We start from the raw sequence: 13,510 nt of genomic DNA, 5'->3' as shown, positions 1-13,510 counted from the left end.
CTCAAAGTAGTCTAAGGCCAGCTTCAAGAGAAAAATTGCACAGGACACCAAGGATAATCACAAGGCTTTTTTTAGTTATGTTAGGAATCTGGGTGGGAATTCCCAGATATGCTCAGAATTAGTCCAAAATTACAAAAAAATACACCGAACCCACAGACATTGCGCTGAACCTGTCAGCTAGGATGTTGGCAAACTCGCCCCCCCCCCAAAAAGGGCAAATATTTATCCCAGCAGAGTGCTGCACCCCTGACATCTCGGATGCTCAGGTAAGAGCTGCCCTCTCCAAAGCAAAAAAACACAGCATCAATGGGACCAGACGGTGTCCCTGGCTCCGTCCTACATGAACTCCAAGAAGAGCTAAACCCAAACATAAAACTACTGTTCAATCTCAGCCTTACTACAGGATATGTACCCAAAGAGTGGCGTACAGCAACAGTGGTCCCTCTCCACAAAGGTGGTGCCTCAACGGATCCTGGAAACTATCACCCCATAAGCCTGACTAGCTTGGTCTGCAAAGCTATGGAAAGGATCATCATGGACCTCAAAGATATTGGGGACCTACAGACACTGGATCCTACCCAGCTCGGCTTTGTTAAGGGCAGATCCTGCCTCTTAAACCTGGTCTATTTCTTTGAAACAGTCACCAAGGCCATTGATGAGGGGAAGGTGGTCCACACAGCCTACCTGGACCTCACAAAAGCCTTCGATACAATACCCCACTTGGGCATTATAGATAAGCTCACCAGCTTAAATATAAACCCATATGTCACTAGATGGGTTGCAAACTGGCTCAAGGACAGAACCCACATGGTTAGAATTGCTGGAGTCATGTCAGACTCCAAACCAATTACAAGTGGCATCCCACAAGGCTCAGTCCTGGGACCTCTCTTGTTCGGTATATATTTCTTGGAGGTACAGGCCAACACGGAAGGACTATGGCTGACTAAGTTCGCAGATGACTGCAAACTGGGTGCCATAATCGATCCTCCAAAAGGGCCTCATAGAAACAGACAACTGGTGCCAGAGCCATGGCCTCAAGCTAAATGCCAAAAAGTGTATAGTCATCCCCTTTGGCAAAAACAAAGTGCCCACAAATTACCACATAGGTGGTAATCCATTAAGTACAGAAGAAGTAATTAGGGACCCAAGTTGATAGCAATCTCTCATTTGACAACCACGTGGCCAAAGTGGTTAGAAAAACATTTTATATAGCCCACCTAATAATGAAGGGATTCACATCTAGATCAGGGGAGGTCATCGTGCCTCTTTGCTCATCCCTCATCAGGCCCATAATTGAGTACAATGCCCCTTTTGGGATGTACCTCACCAGACACCTGCAGCAACTGGAAAGACCCCAGAAGTACCTCACCAAGAGGATCATAGGGCTCAAACAGATGCCATATGCTGCCCGGTTAAAGAAACTCCAGCTCTACTCAGTGGCATACCGCCTGCTCAGAGGCTGTGCCTGACATATAAAGCCATGTCCAACCCGGAATTAATGGACATGCTGCACCTCAGAAAATCCAAATTCCATCCAGCTAAGCACTTGAGAGACTTGAACCTCATCACTGAGATAAATAGGACATGCTGGAGGGACAGATTCATAACTCAGAGGCTCCCTTCACTCTGGAATAAAATCCCAGTCCATGTTAGGCAGAGTCCCTCACTGACTCTCTTCAAGAGGAATCTTGATGAGTGGATGGGAGATCGTAGGTTTAACCCGGGTATCACTTCTGTGTCACTGTTAGACAGAGGCACAGTATACTAACCTCGAAAAAGGGCATAGCAAAATTAATTTAAAATGGGTGGCGAAAGCCAAACACACTCTGGCTAAGCTTATAAATGCCCTAGGGCAGATAGCCTAGTATGAACCTAAACCTCTTTAGGAATCAACTATGCTGCTTAACACTTTTATTGGTATTGCTGATAAGTGCCTGCGAAAGGTAAATGTTACCACAATCCTATCTGTTCATAACATGGGCTACCTCACCATATACCTTTTGTTCCTGGAGTGGGAGAAAAAGACAGCATTATGTAACTAAATTCACTTCGCATGCCAGAAGTATGGAATACGGCCATAATGCATTAAACAGATTTCTGTCGGAATGCTGCTGAACACTTTATTGGTACTGCAGACAAATATCAGTGAAGTCCACATATCTGCCCATAGACTGGGCTACCTCAGCCATATACCTTTATTACCTGAAGTAGGAGGAACAGAGAGCATTACGTGACCGATACTGGCCTGGAGACAGCCTTGGACAGTACTAAGAGTTAAACAATAGTTTGCAGGCCATTACTTATATTCTACAGTTATTACAGTGTTACACTTGACTGCAACCTTACCATACACAAGTAATGCATACAGCTCTACTGTAATGGTTATGACAACACAATCCTGTACACCATTTTCCTTACTGTTACTGGTATTGTTTATTGCATTACAGCTGTAATTACTCATTTGTTGCACTACAATTGTACTTGCCCGTTTACTGCTCTACAGTCGTGATGATGTACACTTTATTGCAGTAAATGAATGCTTTACTTTCTTGCTTATTACACTAAAGTTAGCATAAGAAATCCGCACATAACACACTCACGGTGCATCCTGGCCAAGCTCCCGGGCATGGGACTCAACATTGTAAACCCTCGCACCTGCAGCTGTTGGGAGAGAAGCACACCACTATGCATACCAGTTTTGCAGACACAGCTTCATATTGGTAAAACAGAGGAAAACATACTTGCATATTTGTAGGGCATTCCCAGCTCTAGCTTCTTGGACCCAGGTGTCCAAGGTTCCCCCCTTTTCTCTTCAGGTTACACTGCTCACCTGTGGGGGGGGGGGGATACCAGTAACACTGATGAGTTCCCTGGCCAACTGGTCCCAGGCCTCCGTCTTATACTCAGAGCCCTGGAAACCACCCTGCAGCAGCCTGGGTTCATGATCTTTTTTACCAGGAGCCCAACAGAGACCCCGGACTCCTAACACCCGATCTCTGTGCCTGAAAGCACGCACCTTCACCAGCACCACCTGCCATATCACCAGTTGATCAGACTCCAAAGACTGTTGCAGAACTCCCACCTACCGTGCCCAATATAGGCTGTTTTCCTGCTCTTGCACATCACTGAGCAACATTAAAAAAAAGTGCCGTGTTGCTTAGCATCACGCAAACCAGCAAAGTGCAGCTAAGCAGTATGAAATCTCACACAACCAGGAGTTTAGCTCAGCTTAACATCACGCAAAAGTAGTTATTAGCATGTTTAATCAATGCAGCAGCACCATATTTCACAAATTTGTTTTTAAAATTGAACATATACAATAAATAAAATTATAGAAATCTTATCACTGCTACAGACTCAAACCCAGGACCTACTAAACATTAGGCTGCATCTCTACCCATTTAGCTACTTTGATATTATGAAACCTTGTATACCTTTCACAGACTACTGGGCTACCTATTAGCATTAAGCACCGCAGCGCACCGTGCAAACGTGCTTAAATAGACCCACACAAAAATTACATCCAGTTTCTACTTTTAGATGTCTAGCAACTTGTCAGCTGCGTATATATGAGCACTGCTCAGCTCTGAGACGCACAGCACCACTCAAACCAATTAAAAAGACAGAAAACATACAAAAGTATTTCAAATAAAAAAAGAAAGAATTATGATAATTAACATCCGGTTTCTATTTTTAAATGTTTGGCAGATATCAGCTGTCTATACGTGAGCACAGCTTGGCATTGTTGCACTGAGTCAGTGCAAATATGCAAAAATACATCCTTATACTCTCCCTCGGCAAAGCACCATCATTAATAAGCATGGTGTGCTGCCGCGGGGTAACTGTAGCCATGTACATGGATACATTCCATGTAGGCTCTACACAGTGCCTACATGGAGTTTATTAAATCCTGGGGCTTGTCTTTAATTTTTCTGGGAAGTGCTCCCCACATTTAATAACAGAGCTGCTAAGATTAGGTGAAAGTCAAGACCTTTTTGGTTAAGGGGAAGGGCTAATCTTACCAGCTATGGATTAAGCCTACAGCAACAGCATCATAGGGCGATTATGTTGAAGTATGATCCTAAGGCACTGTTGGAGCTTCCCTCTGCCTGGGCTTCTAATAATATGGACAGAAAAAGTGGAGAACAATGGCACAATTTCTGGGTGGGAAGTTAAGCAGACTTTGCTTCCCGTGTATTAAATTCATGGCAAAGTGCACAAAACTTAAGGATATGGCCATTTCAGATTTTCCACTTACCAGAATAGGTCAGTCAGTTCTGTGCACTCTCTCAGATCAGAGGATTTGGAATGCTAATGCAATTCTTTAGACAGCTTTGTTCCTAGTGTGGGGTGTTTTACACTCTGGTAAAAAGAGGGGAAGTTAACAGATAATTGTACAGCATGGCATTCTCTGTATCTATCTTAATTCATTCATGGGCAAGGAGAGTTGGAAAGACCTGTTAAGTGGCTCCTCTTCCCACAAAGCAACACATACAAGTGTTGGTTCATGTACAGGACAAGGAGAAGAAGCATAGTAATTTCAGAGGTTAAAATTAATTATACACAATAATTATCCACACCTCAAAAATGTGTCCAAGGTGAGATGGCCTTCAATTTAATGGAGCGGGAATAACAAAGAATTCAGGATGCAATACTAAAAGATAAGGTTTACAGCTACCTTGAAAACTTCCATGCAATAAGATGGCATCTAAATTCCCACATTCCATGACCACCAAGAGTAGGAAAAGTGTGTTTGGAAAAGAAGACAGGAACTGGGACTCCAAATCTGTTTCCTGGAAACATTCAGCCCCTTAGAGGAGCATAAAAGGATTATCTATGGAGTGGACTCTTGGGATGAGATACAATACCTCTTAATGGACTACTTACAGACCTCCAAGTACAAATATACCCAAACCACAAAATGGACCTCTCAGTCATAACTGCAACATTAATAACCAAGTTATGGCTTCTAGAGTATCCTTACATCATCTAGTCTTCACTGTTTCGAAAAGGCATCTGCTAAACCAGGATGAATTTAAAGCTAAATGGACAATGATGCTTCCAAACTTAGAAATTGGAAAGAGAGTGCTCTTAGCATACATGGTCTTATGTAATACAACTGAAGTGTTAAAAACACTCACATAAGGGCATATGAAACATGGTACTGAAAGGGTAACTTTTTTCCAAGTTTTAGGTACAATGTGCATGTCTCAAGGTGCCAAACTTAAAGGACCACTATGGGCAAATGATGAAGAAAACATTTTTTATCTTGCCATGATCTACTACATCTCCCAAAGCTGCCTGCAGCAAAATAAGTACTCATTCCTAATTTTATTTTGTTTTTACTCTTGTCTGCCCTCATGGGGGCAGACATCGTGATTCCTTTGGAAAGCTAAATCTGTCCCATAATGCACAGACTGAGAACAAATAGCCCTACCATTTGTTGTCAGACTAGACTTCCATTCACTTAGAATGGAACACCTGAAAAAAAACTGCCAAGTTTGAGAGTCTGCAGCTCATGTGTCACTGACTGGTATGCGCTGAGTTTTACAAATGTTGTTCCTACTGATGTACTACCACATTCTCTGAAAGAAACTTGCAAGTGTCAAATTGAGATGAGACGTTTCACAAGGACCAGTTTTGCAAGTTTCAGTTCCTGGCCAGGTTACTCCTCCCATCTCCCCTCCTTCAGTGGGCTACAGTCTCACATCACATTTCCAGCTTTACTAAATTCAACTATTTAGTCAGCTTTGCATGACAATAGACATCAAAAAAAAAAAAAAAGTCACAGCCTGGTGTGCCACTAAATCTGTTCCTTTGTATGTCTCTGCCTCTTCACTTCTGAATAGCATTTCCCAGGAATAAAAAAAAAAAAAGCAAACACATCAGTCCAGAATTTAGGCCAGTCTATCCATTTAAAATGTGCACAGTAAAATATTCAACTTATAACACGTTCTGGCTGCTAACATGGTTATCTTTACATAATTATTCTCTTATAGTATAACCTGAACTTATGGTATTTAATGATAAATTTCACAACAGTTCTGTTTCCTAACAATGACCTCCCAAGCCTCTGATGTGACCTAGTACTTCTTACTATTGCTTTATCTAGTTTATCTTAGTTGTATACCTGTAGCATGTCTCTCATCCTCTCAGCAACAGACTCCTGGAGAAAACTTTGCTCTCCAGTTAGTGCCCCCCACCAACTAAAGTCAAGTTTCTGTTGAGAAATACTCAAATCTATAAAAGAGCATTTCTTTTCCTCTCCTGTTTCATCTGTAACTAACCCCAGCTTTAATTCTATATCCTTTTAAGAATGTCAGAAAATTATACTCTGTGCCCATAACATAGCCTATAACTTCGTGCAAACATATTAAATTACAGTTAAAATTTCAGTTGAACATATTACAATTTAAGCTAACATTACATACTTACCAAAGCCTAAAGAAACACTTAGAGTCGGTGTTAGCCCGCTGCGCTCGGGCTTGCTCCGCTCCCCTCCCTGCCCCCTATTCCCACCCACCCCCACTTCTCCTTTTATTCTAACCCCTAATCACCTGACCAGTAGTCCAACCCCTAATTCCCTAACAACTAGCCCAACCCACTCATCCTACCTCCCCCACCCCCAATCCAATTATATCCCACTCCCAAAACACATTCCCAGGCAACACAACTCTACCCTCACACACAACCAACCAGGAATCCTAGTTGTACTTCTCACTCAAAGTAGTATCATGTTACCCACACTCACATCCCTATCACTAGCTCTACTATCGCTAACCTTCCTAACTTCCTTACAAACAGATCTACCGTTGCACAACTGCTATCACACTACCCACACTAGCCCACCCTCTCAAACTCACTCAGACTTCTACATCTGCCCTACAATCATAAATCTTACAACTACATATTACTCACTAACAAAAATTACACCATCTCATCACACTAAGAAAAACTCATATAGACCAAGCTCGCAAACAATTAATATTAAAAAACACATACTGACACTCCTACAAATTCTGCTAACCTCTGGTGACATTCACCCAAATCCAGGTCCCCTCTCGGCTAGACAAACATCTGACCTGCTAATCCTAAATCTCAACATAAGAAGTATTACCAATAAGCTAACAGACCTACATGCATTCATAGCCCACTACAACCCTGATATACTCGCCATTACAGAAACCTGGCTTACACCCAGTATCCAGGATGAAGTCTTTCTTCCCCCAGGGTATAATACACTTAGATCTGATAGAACAAGAGTAGCCATTCTCTTTAAAAACACCCTTAACCTCCAGCTCCTGCACACCACACCACCCACTTTTCAAACTGCTGAAGTCCTGTTTTCTGTCCTATCCATAAGAAACACCAAGAAGATTAATATAATATGCTGCTATATACCTCCAGGCAACAACTCGCTCATAATAGAAGACATCCTACACTGGACAAAGGACAATCTACCTCAGGAAACGATCCTACTAGGAGACCTTAACACTGACTGGGCAACCTGTAACTCCAGCAGCCCCTCTACACATATCAATCTATATGGGTTCCCTCAACTAATTAAAGAACCAACTAGAATAGATGAGAAAACAAAGAGAGAATCCATACTGGACTGGACACTAACCAACTATCCCAAACAAAACTATACAGTAGGCTGCCTCCCAGATGACTTAAGTGATCATCTCCCCACCTTCCTACTCCAGAAACACTCCAATAACCCCAAACCAGTAGTCTACAAATTTATACGAGATGACCGTAACCTTACCCCACGATACCTAAATACTATCCTAAGCCACTGCAACTGGGAACCACTACGGACACTCGGGTTAGACCAGGCAGTAGACTACTTCAATACAACCTTCTCTAACATCCTTAATAGTCTAGCTCCCAGCAGAAAGACCAGAGTTAAAGCCAACTACGCACCCTGGCTAAATAGAGACACCAGAGCCTTACTAAAAGCTAGAGATAAAGCCTGGAAAATCTGGAAAACTGACAAAACCCCTAGCTCCAGACAATACTATCAACAGCTTAGAAACAAGGCCAAGGCTGAATCCAAAATAAACAAACAAAACTATTTTCTTAGCGCCCAAAGGAAATATTCAAATAGTCCACAAACATTCTGGCATGCCATTAACTCCCTACTAAAGCCAGGCAAAACCACAACCCCAGCACCCATCTCTACTAACAATACCCTAGACACAAGCTTCTCAATTTAATAACCATTTTACTAAATCCATCTTGGCCCTGTCCAGTCAAATAACCAAAAACATTCTACCTCAGTCACAACATAACCTATTCCACACCACCCCCTCTTTCAACCTATCACCAGTGCCCACCTCAACTATCAAAAAACTCCTCCTAAAACTAAAGCCAACCACACTAGCAGCTGATAACATACCTGCTGCATACCTAAAAATGGCTAGTGACCCCTTATCATATCCTGTCTCCATCCTTATCAACCGCTCCATACTAGAATCCTACATACCCAAACTCTGGAAAGTATCTCGCATCATTCCTCTCCATAAAGGAGGTAATTCTTATGAATTCTCCAACTACCGACCTATTGCCATCCTTTGCCCCTTATCCAAGATTCTTGAGAAATGCATCCACTTGCAAGTGATGACATTTCTTAACACACACTATCTACCACACAACACGGTTTCCGTCCACATCACAGCACTACCACAGCCCTTTTATCTTTCACTAATTATATAAACCTTCACAGGAATGATAACAAATATGTATCAGCCATTTTCCTAGACCTCTCAAAAGCATTTGATATGGTCTCCCACTCCATTCTACTAAACTCACTAACATCATTATCCTTCACCTCCTCTACTATGGCCTGGTTCAGAAGCTACTTGTCTGACAGGCAACAATCAGTCCAGTGGAAAGGAACTCTGTCTACACAACTTCCAGCCACCATAGGTGTCCCACAGGGCTCTATACTGGGCCCGCTGTTGTTCTCTATTTTCACAAATAACCTCAAATGCTCTACACAACATGCCACACTCATACAATATGCAGAGGATTCAACTCTGATCTGCTCCACCTCATCTCCCACCACCCTACGTACACTCACTCAAGATACCTTTATCTCAGTAGAAAAATGGATATCTGGGATCCAACTAATTCTAAATCCCAAAAAGACAAAACTGCTACTATTTACCCCTAATAGATCAAAAAAAAACCTCTCCTTTACCATAACCTCTAATGACGGCACCACCATCTCCCCTTCTAACCACACCAAACTTCTGGGCATTGAAATAGACAATAATCTCCACTTTGATGTTCACATCTCACATACCATAAAACTAGTACACAAAACACTAGGCTCCCTATACAGGCATAAGTCCTTTCTCTCACAAAAAGCAAGAGTCACTCTTGCACAAAGCCACCTCCTCTCAACTCTATTATACGCAGCACCAATCTTTACCCAAATCAGACAATGTGACCTAGACAAACTAGAATCATGCTACAATAAAATAGACAAGTTTGCTACTAACTCAACCTATAGAACCCATCACTGTGCTGCACTAAAAGAACTAAAATGGCTTGAGCTACCACAGCTACTTAACTATCACCAGCTGGGCACAGCCTACAATATTCTCAAATATCCTGAAAAACCCCTCATTATCCAACCTACTTACTATCTATACTACAAACCGATACCTAAGATCCAGTGAAAAATCTCTCCTCTCCATCACCAAGGCTAACAATAATGCAGGAAAGCACTCTACTCCCACACCGTTGCCAGAAATTGGAACTCTCTTCCCCTATCTGTGTCCACTGCCCCCTCCACATCCATTTTCAAAAACTCCCTCAAATTGCACCTTCTTAGTACATGGTTATGCCCTTGTATCACATAACCCTACCCATACTACTATTAACTCCCCAAATTCCTCTCTGATCACATGCTGGAGCTCTGATCCCCTGTAGGCTTGGTCATCTGAAAGGGTACTTTTAACTGTAGAATCTTACTTGATATATTTTCTTTTCTTACCAGAGTATGACTGACATTGTCTTTTTACCCATGTTCTATATCTTTTACCTGGAGTGTTTTTATTAATTCTTGTTATATTACTATGCTCAGCATACATGATGTAACCTGTTTTGTGTATTATGCTGGATGTACTGTATTTGTATAACTTGATGTTGGAGCTTTTCTCCCCGGGCCTCTGCTGAAAATGGACCTGGTCCAGTCAGAATTTCCCGGTTAACAAATGTAAAATAAAACTTCCAAAGCAGATACTTGTATTGAAAGAGTAGCAGCAGCTTTAGCAGTGAAACTACACTCCAAAACAATGCACTCAAACATAGTACTGACGAGCACAGGGGAATGTATATGTCTGAATCAAGCAGAAATGAAATCGCTAGGGACTTCACTGAGCACAATTTTACTCAATCTCTTCATTTCATATCCATAAAATTCAAACCACACTTACAAAGGCACACCTCCACCTTCCACAAACACAGCTACCCACACAACATACCAGTCAAATTTAAGGCTTTTCCCACCTCTCTGCAAAACACTGCTGTAATGGCTTTGGCAAACAAATGAAAATGATTGATGGGTGTTGGTTCAAGACTCCCATCAATATCTCTCAACAGTACAGATTTTTGCTGAAAGTCCAGATGTTTTGTCTGTTTTTCATAAAATTGCAGTTTTCTGTCAAATCACTGGCAAATCATTGAACACTGAAGTCAGAACATTGACAGGCATTTGATTTTCAGACTTCATATCCTTAAGAAAATTCACTCTAATGCAAGACCTGTTTATCAACTTTCTAAGTTTGTTAGTGCAATATTTATAAATTGTCCCATTTTTGGGCCTTTGTCCCCTATTATTTACAGCCTTGTCCAGATTTCTTGTTCTATAATGTTGAGAGTGATGCTGCCATCCCTTCCTCCTGGAGCCAGTCCACTGCACTTAAACAAGTGTCCCCCTCAGCAGGGCAGCAAGCAAGTATCAGTGCAGATTTGCTTTATAGTTCTTTTACACACACACAGTAAATCTTGTTGTCCCTGTTATTTATTTTCCTTGGTTTCGTTTCTCTTACTTGTAATGTTGCTTTTACTCATTTTTTCTCCTGCCTCCCATATCTACCCTAAATATTACTTCTAACAAATACTTTTTCTCACTCTTTCTTCTCTTCCCCTCCTCCTCTTTATCCACTAATTTGAACTTTTCCACTCTGACATTTGCTTTATGGGTAAATAATGAACTATCACCCTTATGTCAGCACATTTCAATGCTACATAATATTGTATTTAGTCTAATAATTAGGTCATAGGTAGGTGCTAGGCTATCGGCCTAAGGGCCTAAGTAAGCCTAGCCAACAAGTTTCCCTGGCTTATGCCACCCAAAAAAGTTATTTTCCTGGGACAGTGTCGAGCGGAGCCACAGAAGTGATTCCCGAGGTATATTTTCCTCTCTCCCATCCACTCAAAGATGTTTCTTGAAAAGTGCTAATGAACTTTGCTTGACATAGATGGGTAGCTTGTTCCAGAGTATGGGAAGTCTCTGGGACAGGAATCTCTCTCTCCGGCATGTCCTGTTTATTGTGGTGACCAGGTTTAGGTCCCTAGAGCATGTAGCTCAGAGGGATTGGGATTTCTTTTGGTGTAGCATGTCCAACAGCTCTGGGTTTGACATAGCTTTATATGTTAGGCAGAAATCACCTCGGAGTAGGCGATATGGAGGTTTTTTTAGATGGTCAGTGTAGGGCATCCATTGGAGGCCAATAAGCCGCTGTGAGGTATTTTTGCAGCCTTTCCAGTTGCTGCTAATGTCTTGTGAGGTACATTCCAAAAGGGGTGTTGTACTATATATAATGGGTTTAATGAGTGTCAAGTAAAGGGGAATAATGACCTCTTTTTTTCCTGGAGGAGAACCCTTTTGTGATGGTGTGCCACGTAGTTCCTGACTACTGTGGCGATGTGATTATCAAAGGAGAGACTACTGTCCACCTGGCTCCCAAGGTCTCATCACACATTTGACTACCACCTATGTGGTAGCTCACAGGTATAGAGTTTTTACCAAAGGGGATGACAATGCACTTTTTGGCATTGAGCTTGAGGCCATGGCTCTAACACCAGGCATCTGTCTCAGTGAGGCTCTTCTGTAGGATGTCCACATCATTTGGGAACTCTACTATGGCTGCTAGTTTGCAGTCATCTGCGAACTTCGTTAGCCAGAGGCCTTCTGTGTTAGCCTGTATTTCAGAGAAGTAGATACCAAACAGGGGAGGTCCCAGGACTGAACCCTGTGATACTCCACTTATCACTGGTTTAATGTCAGATCTGGAGTCTGTAACTTTTACAGTGTGGGTTCTGTCAGTGAGTCAGTTGGCAACCCATCTTGTGACACAGGGTTTTATACCTAGTTTAGTGAGTTTAGCTATAATTCCAGAATGGGGGAATGGTGTAAAAGGCCTGGGCGAGGTCGAGATAGGCTTTGTGAACCACCTTAGCCTCATCGACTGCCTCGGACAAGTCAATTAGGTTCAGGATGCATGATCTGCATTTCACAAACCCAAACTGGGTGGGGTCCAGAGACTGGAGGTTACCAATGTCTTTGTTTATGAGTTCCATGATGATATCTGGCAGGCTTAGTGGTAAATCACTTTGGCTATGGTATGCAGGGTCCTGGGTTCGAGGCTTGCAGGGGCCGTTTACTTTTTTTCTCAATCACAGCCTCACCTCAGGCTTTGTGCCTGCTGAATGGCGCACAGCGACAGTTATCCCACTCCACAAGGGGAGAGCCGACATGGACCCCAGGAACTACTGCCCCATTAGCCTCACAAGCCTGGTCTGCAAGGCCATGCAACGTATCATCATGGAACTTATAAACAAAGACACTGGTAAACTCTGGACTCCACCCAGTTCGGGTTTGTAAATGGCAGATCATGTCTCCTAAACCGGATAGACTTCTTTGAAGCAGTCACCAAAGCCATAGACAAGGGTACGGTGGTTCACACAGCCTACCTAGATCTTGCCAAGGCTTTTGACCCCATCCCTCACTCTGGAATTATAGATAAAACTCACTAAACTAGGTATAAATCCCTTCGTCACAAGATGGGTTGGCAACTGGCTCACTGACAGAACCTACAATGTGAAAATAGCAGACTCCAAATTCGACTTCAGACCAGTGACAAGTGGGAGTACCACAGGGTTCAGTCCTGGGTCCTCTCCTGTTTGGCATCTACTTCTCTGAAGTACAGGCTAACACAGAAGGTATTTGGCTAAGTTCACAGACGACAGCAAACTAGGAGCCATAATCGAAACTCTTAATGATGTGGACTTCCTACAAAAGGGCCTCACCGAGTCAGATGCCTGGTAAGCCATGGCCTCAAGCTCAATGCCAAAAGTGCACTGTCATCCCCTTTGGTAAAAACTCTGTACCCATAAACTACATAGTCGGTAGTATAACACCAAAAGTGTGATAAGAGACCTTGGGACACAGGTGGACAGTATTCTCTCCTTTGATAATCACATCGCCACAGTA

The sequence above is a fragment of the Protopterus annectens genome, chromosome 3.part0 (assembly GCF_019279795.1).
Source record: "Protopterus annectens isolate FY-2018-M chromosome 3.part0, PAN1.0, whole genome shotgun sequence".
Lineage (NCBI taxonomy): Eukaryota > Metazoa > Chordata > Ceratodontiformes > Protopteridae > Protopterus > Protopterus annectens.
This window is presented reverse-complemented; position numbering follows the sequence as displayed.